This window comes from Canis aureus, chromosome 18 (assembly GCF_053574225.1).
Source record: "Canis aureus isolate CA01 chromosome 18, VMU_Caureus_v.1.0, whole genome shotgun sequence".
In the NCBI taxonomy this organism is placed as follows: Eukaryota; Metazoa; Chordata; class Mammalia; order Carnivora; family Canidae; genus Canis; species Canis aureus.
In genome coordinates, this window is record NC_135628.1 from 49,803,459 (window position 1) to 49,819,069 (window position 15,611).

At 35.3% G+C, this 15,611-nt stretch overlaps 1 long non-coding RNA gene across 8 annotated transcripts in view; it reads right to left on the reverse strand.

Moving 5' to 3' along the window:
* The window catches only part of LOC144289010 (uncharacterized), a 327,654-nt gene that overhangs the window by 205,994 nt on the left and 106,049 nt on the right, over positions 1-15,611 (reverse strand). For all 8 annotated transcript variants that reach the window (XR_013357072.1, XR_013357070.1, XR_013357069.1 and 5 more), the window contains exon 4: positions 1,319-1,402. This is a non-coding gene — a long non-coding RNA (uncharacterized LOC144289010). The remainder of the gene's footprint in view (positions 1-1,318; positions 1,403-15,611) is intronic.

Sequence of the window (15,611 nt, forward strand, 5' to 3'; positions counted from 1 at the left end):
ACTTCTTCGTGAACACTAAAACCTGAACCCAAAAGAAACAAGACAAAAATCGTTTGTCTTACTCATCTCAAGCATCAAGTGACGATGCCTAATACAGTGGTTCCACTTTGCTTCTTGTACCAAGCTGGCAAAGGGTTAATGTGCATTGAAGATTGCCTCATGATTCAAAGAACAGTGATTCAGATACAAAGAGACAATGTTCTCCTTTGTTTTAGGCACTGCTATCTCATCAGTGCTCCCCACCTCCCTCCTTCCAACACAATCAGATTTCTGGTAATTAGATGCATAAAACATTAGGGCTCCCCAAGTTCCTTTTTAACTCTGTGTCCAGTTATTACTGGTAGCGTTATGCTAACAAAGTTGAGGTACAAACATTATGTTTTTTACAAGACAGGCCTTTTGTGGCAATCAATGTTATATAATGCCTGTTCTTTAAAAGGCTGTTCTCATCATCATATTCCCATCAGATGACATAAAAGAGCTCATATCATAGAGAACTTATTCTTCATGAATGAGTATTTCTCAAATACCTAATTAAAAACATATATCTACCCATCCCAAAGCAGTCAAGTTTTGCACCACTATCTTTTAAAACTATTATTTTGCTCCTATGAGAGTATATTCTTTATTTGTATTACTGCATTCTAGGCAGTTCTAAATCCCACTTACTAACATCCATGTTAACACACTTGAGTACAGGCTGCAACACCGTGTCATCATCAAAGGGAAAGGGGAAGATCTTGTTAGAAGTGACATGACTTGATTAATATATAAGTTCAATACATTTAACACAATTTTACGTTTACTGGAAAGATGCGTAGAAAGTCAATAATTGCTTTAACCTTTATAATACATTTTATGTAAAGAGCAGTACTACACATGGCAAAAACATATTCTGAGAATAAAAGAATCCCTAAACGTGTGAACATGAGTTCAGAGTCACATACCTAGTAACTTCTAGATTCTCATTTTATTTCTAATATGAAGCCTTCTAATATGAAGCAAAGCCCCACTTTGTTTCAATTGCCTTGAAACAAATTTTATATGCAAAAGCACTGACTGAATTTCAGTGAATTTTATGTGCACTTTTGATATGATATATATATATATATTCCTGAAAATTCTTCTACTATGCAAAAATCTCACAATAAAAACAACAGGGGATGGGGTTATAGGGGGAGCAGTTTAGGGCACAATATTCACAAACTTCATCAGTAACACATATGAAAAAATAGCAGTCTAATAAAAGGGGTAACAGTTTTATATATATTAAATGATTAAGAAATTCATAAGTAGCAGTATAAATATAACACTTTACCTTGAAAGTTACCTTAAGTTTGCTTGTGGAAACTGGAGGGGTCTCAGCTCATACATTTTTATGAAGTGGTATAAGGAGTATTATCTGAAATTAAAAAGGAAATGTAGCATCAGATGTGGATGGCTGTGTCTCATAGCACAAAGAGAACTGAGACATGGTATGTGTGTGTATGTGAGTTTTCTGGATTTATACACCGCTTACTTCACCTGTATATAGTTTTCTGCTCTTACCTAGTGTGTATCCTAGATGAAATTGCACAAAAGCCAACATAAAATTTGAAATTTGCATTATGCTCAAATTAGCCCCCAATATATCAGTAGCACTGGGGTAGATCTGTATTTCAAAGCAAGTGTTATAGCAGAACTGACTGTCCAAAGTTTCTGGAGCCTGTGGCATTCCCTGGGAGCTCTCTGATAACATCATTCTTCAGGTCCCTGTGGACAAACCATGAAGCATGTCTTGAGGCGGGAAGGAACATCACATTCTGGGCCAATGGTTTAGAGACTCTTAACTTACAGAACCAGACTTGGCATGTTCGCTTCTCATCTGTCATCCAGACAAGTGCACTCAGCAGTTGAACTAATCAGATACTAGAGTCCATTTTGTTTCTCTTGGGCACAACATTTCACAGATTTCAAAGATAGACCCTGGAAGATAAGTCTGGCTTAATGGAAATGGAAACATTAAAAATCTTTTGAAAAAGTTTTGAAAAGGCCTCAAACCCATTGGGTGTTCATCATAGACAGAATCAATACCTTTCAGTGATTGACATGATTTTTTTTTTTTTTTTAAGTAGGGAGACGGAGAGAGACAAGATCCCACATTATTTGAGACAGGCCTGAAGCCCATTCTATGATTGCCCCAAGTTCATAAACTCCCCTTATGTGGCTTTGAGTTGGATTTTCTGTCATCTGCCACGGATGGACTGACACACTGCTCCACTCTGCTAAGATATGCAGAGAGAGAGAGAGAGAGGATTCAAATGAAGTCAAAAGCCTCTCTATGGCTCACCCTGGTGTTTCTGATGGATCATTCATGATACCTATGTATTGAGTACCTGCTCCCCTGATAGCTAAAACGGGCAAACCTCAACACAGGCAATTTCCACTAGTGCTTGGGATCCAATGGCCACACTTTTTGGTCAACCTGTGCAGAGCTTTAGTGGGGTGGGCTGTCCTCCATGCACTCTCCTCCCCCTCAAAATCACCCCCATAGTGTCACTCAAAGCTCACTCTAATTGTGTACTCCCCAGCTCTCTAGCCAGGCCATCCCCCATCCCGCCCCGCCCACTCTGCTGGAAACAGTCTCTGCCTCCCAGCCTTCACACTTTTCCTCTTCCTTTTCTTTCTGTCTGCCATGACTTTCTGCTCCGTTCAATCTTCATCTTTTTGCTTGTTGAGGATTTACAAGAATAAAGCACATTGCCCTTCCCCAGCCTCCACCCTTGACCTTGGAGATGTGTCTGCTGATTCCTGTCCCTTGTCCCCCTAATTGGCACTTTCCCTGATGCTGACAGCCTCCAGAAGTCCTCTTTCTGAACCCAGAGCAGAGATCATTCTGTAAAGCCATGGGTTTCAGGGCTCCAGCTTGAGCCTATGTGGAGCTTGCTCTGGGTTCAGAGTAGTCCTGGCACATGTAATGTGCCAACAGAGCTGGAGAGTGGAGGGATCATGTGACCATTTTCAAGACCCGAGGCTTCATATGGGCCCTCTCTGATCTTCAGTTCCCACATCTTTAAAAGGTGGACAGGAAATAATAATACCTACCTCATATAGTTATTGTGAGGTTAAATAACATAATACATTCATGATAACATTCTAATGCCATTATATACAGAACAATACACTAATAATAATTTTCATATGTTCTTGCATCTGCTTCTTGATTTAATTTTAAATGTTTTTATGAAAGTAAAATATATATACAGTAAAGTACAAATCACAATTGTATCATTCAATAAATTTTTACAAACTGATCATAATCTGTGCAATCAGCATTCAGATCAAGAATCAACACATTAACAGAACCTAATAACCAAAAAGCCTCATTCATATCTCTTTCCATTACTCTCAGCCAGGATACCATAAGTGTCTTTACTTCTAACTGTGTAGTTTAGTTTAGTTTTTAAAGATTTTATTTATTTGAGAGAGAGAGAGAGAGAGAGAATGAAAGTGGGAGAGAGGCAGATGGAGAGGGAGGTGGAAAGGGAGAAGCAGACTCCCCGCTAAGCAGGGAGCAAGTGGGGGGCTCCATCCCTGGACTCCTGGATCATAACCTGAGCCGAAGGCAGACACTTAACCAACTGAGCACCCCCAGGCTCCCCAGTGTAGTCTAGTTTTAACTTAAATTTTTTTTATTTAAATGGGATCTTTCAATATATACTCTTTCATATCTGGCTTTTTCTTTTTTTGGGGGGGTCGGTTAAACCTCTTGTTTATAAATTTCATCTATGTTGTTGCATGTGGTTATGAATCTATCCACATTGCTGTATGGTTATCACTGTGTTTATATATCACAATATACTGATTGAAGAAAATATGCTGTTGTCAATATTTGAATTATTTGACATATAAAACCAACAATTTGCACATGGCTCATACTAATATTAATCCACTCCACTACTCATAGTCATTTGAGTTTTCAAATCTTGGTTAATATGAATTATGCAGCTGTGAACATTTTAGCACACGTCTTTATATATTTTTTTAAGATTTTATTTATTTATTCATGAGAGACACTGAGAGAGAGGGAGGCAGAGACACGGGCAGAGGGAGAAGCAGGCTCCATGCAGGAAGCCTGATGTGGGACTCTATCCGGGTGTCTCCAGGATCACACCCTGGGCTGAAGGCGGTGCTAAACCTCTGAGTCACCTGGGCTGCCCAGCACAAGTCTTCAAATGAACATAAACAGAATTGCTGAGTCAAAGGGCATACATATGTTCAGCTTTAGAAAGTGCTGCCAAACAGATTTTCAAACTGAGTGTACCAATTTACACTCCCAGCCACATCATACGAGGATTCCAGTTGATCCACACCATCACTAACACTAAACATTTTCTCTCATTCAGATTTTAGTCTTCCTGGTGGTTTCAATTTGCATTTCTCTAATGAATAATAAACTTGAGTCCATCATTATATGTTTATTTGGATTTTCCTTTTTATTAGTTATCTGTTCAACTTTTTGCTCATTTGTTTTTCAGTGTATGATTTTTTTCTTGTTGAATTTTAAGATATCTTTATATGCTCTGGATATCGGTTTTTATCAGATGTATTTTATTATTTTTCTTATCTTATTGCATTGAATAGTATAATATGAATAAAAATACGCATATTTTTTATTCCCTGATCTTAACGGGAAAGTTTTCAATATTTCACCATTGAGTATAATGTTAGCTATGGTGGTTTGGAAAATATTCTTAACCAAATTAAAAATGTTTCCTTCTATTACTAGTTTACTATGAATTTTATCAAGAAGGGATGTTGAATCAAAAGTTTATACTCCACCTATGAGAAAATCACGTTTTTTCTCCTTTTCTGGGATAATAGGGTGAATTACATTGATTTTGAAATGTGAAATCAGCCTTTCTTAGATGGAGTAACCTCTACTTTGTTGTGTAGTATTTTCCTTTTTGAATAACACTTGATACAATTAAAATGTTATAGTAATAATTTTATACCTATGTTTATGAGAGAAATTGGTCTTTAATTTTCCTTCTTTATAATATCTTTGTCAAGTCTTAGGTTATGTGGCCATCACTAAAATAAAGAAAGCTGTTAAATGTTTCCTCTGTTTCTATTATCTGAGAGCGATTGCATACATGTTAACTTATGGGTGTTAATTTTAACCTTAAATGTTTGGAACAATTCTCTGGTAAAGCACTTTCTTTGTAGGAAGGTTTTTAATAATGGATTTCAAATTTATGGTAATAGTGATTTATTTTTTCCTTTATTTTTGTTAAACATTCTGTCAGTGCTTTACTTATTCTATTAATCTTTTCTAAAAATGTTTTATCTTAGTTGTTTTCTCATTCTATTACACTGGTTTCTGCTCATATCTTATTTTTCTTTTCTTTTTCAGAGAATTGATATATTCTTCCTTTTCTAGATTCTTGAGATGGAATTTTAAATCATTTTTAACCCCTTTTTAAAATATGTATATTTACAGTATATATGTCCCTGTAAACATTGATTTCATTATGCTTTATTTGTATCCCACAAGTTTAAATCTGTTGTATCTTCATGATGATTCAGTTCAAACTAATTCTCATTTTGATTTCTTTATATTTACTTATTTATTTGTTTTTATTTTTATTAATTTTTAAAGTTGGCTCCATGTCCAAAGTGGGGCTTGAACTCAAGACCCTGAGATCAAGACTTGCATGCTCTACCAACTGAGAAGCCAAGCGTCCCTCATTTTGACTTAATTATTCATGTATGACTTAGTGATTTCTTATTAAATTTCTAGACAGTGGGGTTTTCCTTGTGATATTATTAGTTACTTCTTAGTTAATTGCATTGTGATTAGAGAATAAACTCTAAAATATATTCCTGTCTTTTGAAATTTTTGGAGATTCTTTATGGCTCATCAGAAGGTTGATTTTAGTAAATATTCCATGAGAACTTAAATTCTGTTACTGCTCATTGCATATGTTTCAGGTTTCTCAAGATTGCAAGTTGTTGCTCCAGACCTGTGCAGTTGGAAAAAAGGTTTCCCTCTCCTCAGCATAGGTGCTACACATGGGCCAACACTACCCTCAGCTCAAACAGGAATTGGCAATTCATTTGCAAGAAAAAATAACTGGTGATTCAAAACTCATTTGTATAGTTTCTCTCTGTGTAATTTTATTACACCTAGTCCTTACTGATTCCAAAGATTTCTCAAAACTTAAACAGTATGATTTTTGTAATTTATCCACTTTTTTTCACATTGCTACAGGGGAATGAATGCTAGCCCACTGTGACCTACTACATCCTGTTTAGAACATGAAATCAAGACTCCCTAAATACTTGTAAAAGTAAGTAAAGATTTTTTTTTGAAAAAGGCATCAATACAAAAAATTTTTGTAACACAAAGAAAAGCGCTCCTAGAGCCTTGATTTACTATAACAAATATTTATTAATTATCAACTGGTCACAAGCACTATACCATGTGCCCTGCAATTAACAAGTTAGACTGTCTTGGTACCAGATGAACTTATAGTCCACAGAGGAATCGGAAAAGGAAACATAAATTGCAATGCAATGTAGAACCTATTATAACAGGGAGATAGGATTATCTCTTGGAACTCAGAGGACACAAGGATTGCCTACCCATAGGATCCAAGAGAGAGATTACACATAAATAAAGTTACACGATTCTGAATCCTGAGCAGTGTTTAGAGGCATAAAAGGAGGAATCCTATTCTAGGCAGAGATAGCATTTGCAAAAACTTAGTCTCATGAAATGGTATGGAATATTTATTGAAGAGTGAAACATGACTGAATTAGAATAGAGTCACGTGTGAGTGTCTGGAGTTGAAGTGCACGTGTAAAAATAAGGTCAAAGGGGTAATTTCTGGCCACATTAAAAGAGGAACTGAATCCAAAGCTAGAGGCTTTAGTGTTTATACTGAAAGCTATCTGGAATTCATAGAGATGCTTAAACAAAAGCAAATCCATGATTAAATTATTTAAGAAACAGTAGCAGTGGAGAGAGCAGAATGGAAAGCAAAAGACTTGAGGAGAAGGAATATTTCTGCAGGAGTCTCACAAAAATGAATTTTTCTACAATGTTACTTATAGATTAATTATAGATTTTGATATGCTAAATCATGAAAATGACTGACAAAATCACCCTCTAAATCTATTAATAGAGACTACAAGTGGCCAAAGCACAAAGCTTACCTCACTCTCTTGTCATTAATGTGTGTTTTGATGCCACTAAGTAAATAGGTTTCTCCCAAATGTAGTTGTTTTTACAGTGACTTATTTTCTTAAAGATCCTGAGAGAAATCCCAAAAGCATCTTTTTAGAGCTCTGTCTGATTTGTTTGCGATGTTTCTTAGTATCATTTTACCTTACTTAGCCAACACACTTTTTATCACTTAACTTTCCTATATATAAATAAAAATGAGAGGAGAGAGACAGATTGGTATGAAAGAAGAAAAAAATGAGAGGATTGTGAAGTGATGCAATGAAGCCTAATTTCTAATAACTGGCTCTTGCCTCTTATCCTGGCCTTTCATCTTGTACATTAAAAATATCTTGCCAGCAAAGATTCTGTAAGACGGCTCAGCTTCTTCTGTATAATTAGGGTAACATCTACTCTGCCAAACTTTAAAGTGCTATTCAATGCAAAAACACTGGTACATTAAAGTAGTAAATAGAGATCATTACCCAGACTTTAGCCTGTTCATTTTTTACTTTCTTCAGATTTTAAGCTGATTAAGTGATCCCCTACAGACAGACCCTCCTGTGACTAAGTTTGGCTGAAGTGAGAATAGATACAAATTCAGAATCTCATGGAGCTTCAGAGATCTCAGACTGCATTTGATAAATACTCTTTTTTTTTTTTTTGCTGCAACCTATTACCACATCCCATACTGTGATTTGACTGTTGGAGCCATTTCAGCCTGACTCTTCCCTATGAAGTAAATACTCGGATGGTAGCTAGCTCGGAACCTTTGGAAAATAATAAGTTATTATGCTTACTTATAACTTGAAACCTTCTTAAACATTCAGTATTCACCCTGTGAGGCTGTCCCCATTTTATTGAAGAGAAAACAAAAGCTCTAAAATATTAAATAATTCATCCAATGACACACAAGTCACACAGACAGGACTGGAAGGAAGAACTTTTGGTTCCAAATCTAAATCCTTGGTTCTTTCCACACATTGCTTCTAATATCCCTACCAACCTGAAATCCAAGTTAAACACCAAATATTTTCCTAGTTTTGAAAGACTAAACTCTTATTGTATGATTCTAATCCTCTCACAAAGAAGGAATCCTATGCTGACTTTGTGTATATTCATATTCAGCAGGTGTTGAATGTTGTAAATAGCATTAATATTTCACATCCTCTAATCTATGAGTCAAACTCATATATACAAGTGTCATTTCTTTTGTATTTGAGCCTCAAGGTGATTTTATCATGAAAAGTGCAATTTGAAAACCTCTAATAATTGACATCTGTCAGGCCAGCAGCATTTTGCTGATGTAAGTAATATCTAGAATTGTGCTACCAAGTTATAAAGGCCATATTAACAGCTACTAATTGCAAACACAGTGAAATTACCCCTAAGTTCTTTCCAAAGGTTTAAGTATTTGTTTGTTTTATAACCCCAAAGTTTAATAGCTTGCCCTCTTTTCAGAATAAACCATATTCTCCTGGCCTACCTCCAAGTAAGTTTGCCTATATATCTTAAAATAATTTCTAATTCTTGTTCTCCACTTAGAAACACATAGAAACACATGCAATCCACAAATTAACTTTTTAAAAGTTCCTGAGACTTCCAGTTTGCTGGGATCAACTTGTTCTCTAACAAAGAAGAAAAATGGACTCAAATCCTAACCACATAAATAGTAGAAAATGCGGAGTAGTCATGATATATCTAAGGAGTCATAATTCTCTATTTGTTCAGGTTTATATTTCCATTCAAGTCTTAGTCTGTCTCTGTAACCTACATATAGTAAACTTTTCTGAGATTCTGGGACACTGTGGGGGTTTCTATTCTGAAACATTATGGCAAATTTTCTCTTACTGGAATATAGTTGACATATAACATTAGTTTCAGGTGTACAACATACCGATTCATATTTGTATATATTACCAGATGAATGCCACTGTAAGTATAGTGTTTAACATCTGTCACCACACAGCTATACAATTTTTTTTCCTTCTGATGAAAAGTTTTAAGATCTGCTCCCTTAACAAGTTTCAAATACTTGTTCAATACTGCAGAACAGTATTGTTAACTACAGTCACCAAACTATACATTACATCCATGACTTATTTATTTTATAGCTGGAAGCTTGTGCCTTTTGACCCCCTTTATCCATTTTGTCTACCCCCCCCCAAATGCCTGCCTCTGGCAAGCACCATTCTGTTCTCTGTATATATGAGCTTGTTTTGTTCATTTTTAGATTCCACATATACATGAACAAACCATTCCACAAAAGTGAACAAATAATTTTACATTAAATTTTGGATGCTAGTCATCATAAAATTTGTTAAGCCTTCTGGGCTCTGAATTTTCACTGATAACCTTTTTTATCGAAACCACAATGTCATGACTCCCTTTTCTTTCTCTTTTGCCCTCCTTTTCTCTTTTCCTCACTAGTTCTCCAATTATGTATTTATATGTCACAGAGGGAAGTTTAATTCTCTTTTTATTTCACTTTCCCAAACTGCTAAGATCTGAATGCTAATTTTATAAGCAAAATACTAGGCAGATTTCTAAGAACTCTCAATGACCCAAGCCCTTATATAATCTCTAGTTTGTGTAGTGGAGACGCTTGTTTCCAACCATGAGGATGTGGTGATAGGATGTCACTCCTGTGGTAATGTTTCATCACATGGTAAAGATAAAGGGATTTCGCAGATGTAATTAAGGTCCTCAATTAGTGAACTTTAAGTTAATCAAAAGGGAAAATATTAAGTGAGGCTGCATGAGCTTCACTTAATCAGCTGAGCCCTTTAAAAGAGGATCTAGAAGTCAGAGACTCTCTTTTCTGGACCTAAAGAAGCAAGCCACGTTGAATTTTACAGATTCAAATAAATGAATTCTGCTAACAAGTATGTGAGTTTAGAAGAGGACACTGAGCATCAGGTGAGGTCCCAGCTTCTGTGAACACTTTGACTATGGTTTGTGAGCCCCGAAGTAGAGGACTCAGTGAGGCCGCACCTGTAGTCCTGATGCATAGAGAATGTGAGGTAATAAATGGATTTGGTTTTAAGCTGATATACTTGTAGTGATTTGTTACACAGCAATAGAAAACTAATACAATATCTAACTCCATGGGAATCTTAAACTAATCATTCCTTTCCCTAACACAATAAGGACAACTTCTGAAGACTGGCTTCTTTGGGATTCCTGATGAAGCAGAATCCAGTGAAAATCATTTGGGTTTCACATAACATGTAACAAAGATGAGCATACATGAGGAATAAAAATAATGAGCCAGTCTGCAGATCACTTTATGATCATTACATTTTTGTAAAAAAAAGAGGGCAGAGGGAGAGGGATAATCTTAAGCAGGCTCCACACCCAGCCCAGAGTTTGATGTAGGGCTCGGTCTCACCACCTCGAGATCATGACTTGAGCCAAAATCAAGAGTCAGATACTTAATCGATTCTTAATCGACTTAGCAGCCCAGGCGCCCCTTTGTGGTCATTTCAGTACCACAATTGTTTAGAACTAGAGTGGTTAGATCATCCATCTCCATGTAAATAGGTTAATAGTTGGCATCTTCTGTTGAAACATCAACATACCCAAGCTAAAATAGATTTTCCATTCTTTTATCATGACATAATCTTCATTTATGAAAAGTGAAGCTGCAATAATGTCATCAGGATATCTGATTTATGAAGTTTCTTAATAATGGTAGCAGGTTGTGTTTATGTAGTCACACTCACCTACTGAGTCCCACTATATGACTAATCACAGTTACCTCGAAGCTGAGAAACCAGTGTTAATTTCTAGCCTGAAAACAGAAGGTAATAAACAGACCTACATCTGGGCCAAGTAAGAGAATTTAGTCTGTTTAGAACCATAGAAAACTGAATTAAATCACAGATCCTTGCTACTTAGATAAACGCTTATCAGCTGCAAAATCTGTCCTTAGATATATGGGATACTCATTTTTAATTTGAACCGTGTCTTAGGGTTGCCAGATTTAAATCAGAATTTCATCAATGACATTTTATTAGCATAAGTTAGTATAAGTATATTCCATACAATAGAACTCAAGATTATATAGTTTTCATAAGTATCCTGGGTAATTCTTCAGAACTTTAATATCTGATAACAAATGCACTTTATGTTAGGTCCTATGCTCCACTCTGGGATGCAGAAAAAATCTAAGATAGTTTTTCCCCTGGAGCTTCTCATTGACAAGTGTGGGATATGGGGAAATACAAAAATACTTATTGGATCTTTTTCTGCCTTTTACTGCCCTATAAAATACCACTCTTTTCCAATTTCATTAGTTTTATTATCAGAGTTTCACAGGATGGTATTGTTAGCCTGTGACCTTACTCAAATTTTAGAAATACAATTGATGTTTTTTAAACACTTAGACTTTCAGAGTGCCAGGCAATTATCAATGAAGCATTTATTTCTTTGTTGTTTTCAAAATATCCTGGTTGCTCTGTCCTACTTTCTCTAAGTTGGTTGTTATTAAAGATGAAAATGTCCCCAAGAAAGGAACATGCTCAAAATGTTCTTAACAAGAGATTTTGAAATATTTGACCTGTCAGAAACAGGGATTTCAAAGGGTGACAGTTAAGTTCATCCAATTCCCACACAACTGCTGTGCCATCAGAATTCAGTGCTACTGTCTTCAGACTAAAAGCAGAAAACATTATACATAAGACATAAGAAAATTCTTTCTGCTGATTTGGAGTCATTCTCTGCTTTGAGAATATTCATGTCCTTATTAAAAGTGGTAGCATCAAAGAAAAGATTTATAACTGATATAATTCTCTCCATTTTCAATTCCCCTTACCCTGATGTATTTTTTTCCATAGCACGCACTTGCTTGTAACATACTATATCATTTACTTATCAGTTATCCCTATTGCTCATTGTTTATCTGTCCCTTTTAGATAAGGTAACTTCCACAAAAGCAGAGGATTTTTCTTAAAAGGGTTTTGCACACTGATACCTCTTAAGTAGCATATAAAAAGGGCTCATTAAATTTGTGTAAAAAGTTAACTAATAAAATAATATTCAATCACTCTAGTCCTAATCCATCTCCAAGAAATAAGGCATTTGGCACAGCTATGCTGAGTTTTGTCCAATATGCTAGAAAAAAAGCATTTTAGAAGGATAAAAATGTTTATCTCTGTATATCAGAGGGAGTTACTATCCAGCGAACAATAGGTCCCACTCTTTAACTCTCTGACTGTTGTAGAGCTGAGTTTATGCTGATTTATTCCTATCCTCTCACCTGGAGATTATCTGACCAATGATCAAAGATCAACACTGAAAATATTGTTGGCATTGGTTAAAAATCAATAGTAAGAAGCTTCGACTCTCCACATCAGCCTTTGCCTCTCAAGGACAACTCAGTCCTTCCATTTTCTCAGTTTAAAAACCTTGTTATTATCCTTGATTCCTTTCTTTGGTGGTCCACCTCCCGTAAGTAAACCAAATACTGGCTTTAACTCAAAGGATATCCATATCCTGACTGCAACTCATGACCAAGACTTCTATCCCATCTAATCCAGGTCACTATCATCTCCTGCCTAACTGGTCTCTCTGCTTCTACCTTGCCCCACCAGAATCTGTACTAACATTATTAGCAAAGTGATCCTGTTTAAGATGTAACTTCATTATTTCTTGACCCAAACCCTCCAAAGCTTCCTGTCTCACTCATAGTAAAAGTCAAAATTCTTAAAATAGCCTACGAAGCCTAGCATGATCCAGGTTTTCATGATCTCTCTGACTTCATCTGCTACTCTCACAATCACTGACTCACTCCAGCTACAACTGCTCCCTTGTTGTTCTGGGAAGACTCCAGACACACTCTTGCCTTAAGGTCTTTGCACTTCTTGTTCCTTCAGCCTAGAATGCTCACTCACTCACTCTCTTGTAGTCTTTGTTCAAGTGTCTCCTTCCCAGTTTGCGCCTTTCTGGTTCAACTATTTGAAATTGAAAAGCACAATGCCTGACCCTCCCTTTTCCATTTCCTAACTTACATTCTTCATAACACTAATTCATAACACTATTCAATTTACTTGCTTATTTTTTAATTGTCTTTCTCTGCCCACAAAAGTGGAAGCTCCATGTGGGCTGATGTTTTGGGCTATTTTATTTTCTGGTGTATCTATAGTGCCCACAATAGTGCCTGGCACACTTAATAAATGTTTGTTAAAAGAGTATTAGACATTAAGAAAAAGTATCTTATCAAAAAAACTGACAAAATCACACATTCACCCAGACAGTTCAGTTTTGCTCATAATTTAAATAAGTGAAATGTATAAATCCTTATAGTCTTTTTTAATTTTATTTTTTATTTAATTTTATTTTTTAAAAATCCTTATATAGTCTTATTCACACATTTATTCAGTAAACATTAAAAGTCAAACTCTGGGGAACATAAATTGGAAAGAATGTCAATTGAAGGAGTTTATAGTTTAAAAGAGTAAAGATATCGGCAGAAATAATTTCAAATTATTATATATATTAAAATACAGAAGAAATAATAAGATATTATGTACTTAAATGCTTGCTATCCATAGAGTACTCAAATTTTAATAATGTTACCATTATATACCATATAGAGTAGGATACCCAGTATATGTTTAGCAATATATTTATAAGCAAAGTCAGAGAATAGATAAAATAGGGAAACTCTGGATTAAATTAGATCAAATAAATTTCTTTTCTGTCGAATTAATCAGACTATGTTAAGGTGCATTGTGACCCTATAAGTGGAAAAATACTCAGATTTAATTTGGTCAAGGAGGTAAGTTTTTCTGTTGGTTTGTTTTTAATTAAATCTAGTGTTCTGAGGAACATTGGAGCACATAGACAGAGAATTTCATTTTATTCTCTCACAAATGACTTTGGGAGCACTCAGGTAGCTCAGTCAGTTAACTGAGTCCAACTCTTGGTTTCAGCTCAGGTAATGATCTCCGGGTCATGAGATTGAGCCCCAAGTCAGACTCCATGCTTAGCATTGAGTCTGCTTGAAATTCTCTCTCCTCTCCTTCTGCCCCTCGCAACTTGTGCTCTCTCTCTCTAAAATAAATAAATATTTTTCAAAAATTGACTCCAATTGGACACCTGAAAGTAATAAAACACTGTAGTTAGTTATACTAGAATTAAAGTAAAAATGTAAAAGAATGTCTTTTAAAAAGTGGCTCTTTGACTTAGTGTACAGATAGACTTATTTAGCAGAGGAGGGAACTAGGGTTGAGTGAGTTAATAATTTGCCCAAGTCACTTAGGAAATCCACAGGTTTTCTCAGTGGAAAATCTAGAATAGGATATAAATTTTTGATTCCTAATTGAGGAATCTTCCCCAACCTAAATTAGTTACACCTTTCTTGGTGTGAAAATGCGTATCCTTCTCATTGCACTTGCTATAATATTCAATGATCACCTCTTTATAAGACATTCTGATCTATTGCTCTATTAGATCCTTATGAAGAGTAGCTATAAGTAATTCATTTTTTACATTCTTGTTGCCTACTATTGTGTCAGGCATGGAGGAAGTGTTCAATAAGTATATGTTGAATAAACACATATATGTATGTACAAAGGAATGAATGTGGAATTGTATGATTGAACAAGTCTTTTGATTACAAAATTCTGCTTCTTTGTAAACTCATTAAGACTTTTTAAAAAATAAGATAGTTTTTGAAAAAATGAGTAACACCAAAGACTGGTAAGCAACTGCCTTATCTTTTTCATTTCAGGTAGAATACTTTTGTGTTTAGAGCCATTATGTGTCATTAGATATAAAGAAAATAAGCAATGATGAAGGAAAGTACTCTAAATTCTTTTCTAGTAAATTAGATCACTAAGCTCTCAGACCATTAAGACATGGATATTTTTTCCTCTCTCATCTCCATATTTTGCTTACCTCAACATCTGCTTTCCTTTCTTGGAATAGGTTAAAATTCTATATACTATTAAGCAACTAGTAAATATTAAAGTTACTAAAAATGAATGACAACCTGTGTTGTAAAGTATTTCATATGAATGTTTAATTTTTTTAGTTATGGATATTATAAAATATTTTTATGTTTTTATGTGCACTTAGGATCAGAAAGCTAAAAAAATTAGGTGCCCAAATTAAATATCACAAATTGGAACTATTTCAATATCTCCATTTTATAAAGAAGCTTGAACTCACATCAATTAATTTGAAAATAGCATAAAATACATGTGCCAATTTAAAACATGTTCTAGGGACACCTGGGTGGCTCATAGTGGTTGAGTGGTTGAATGTCTGCCTTTGACTTGGGTAGTGATTCTGGGGTCCCAGGATCAAGTCCCACATCAGGGTCCTCACAAGGAGTCTGCTTCTCCCTCTGCCTATGTCTCCGCCTCTCTCTCTGTCTCTCATGAATAAATAAATAAAT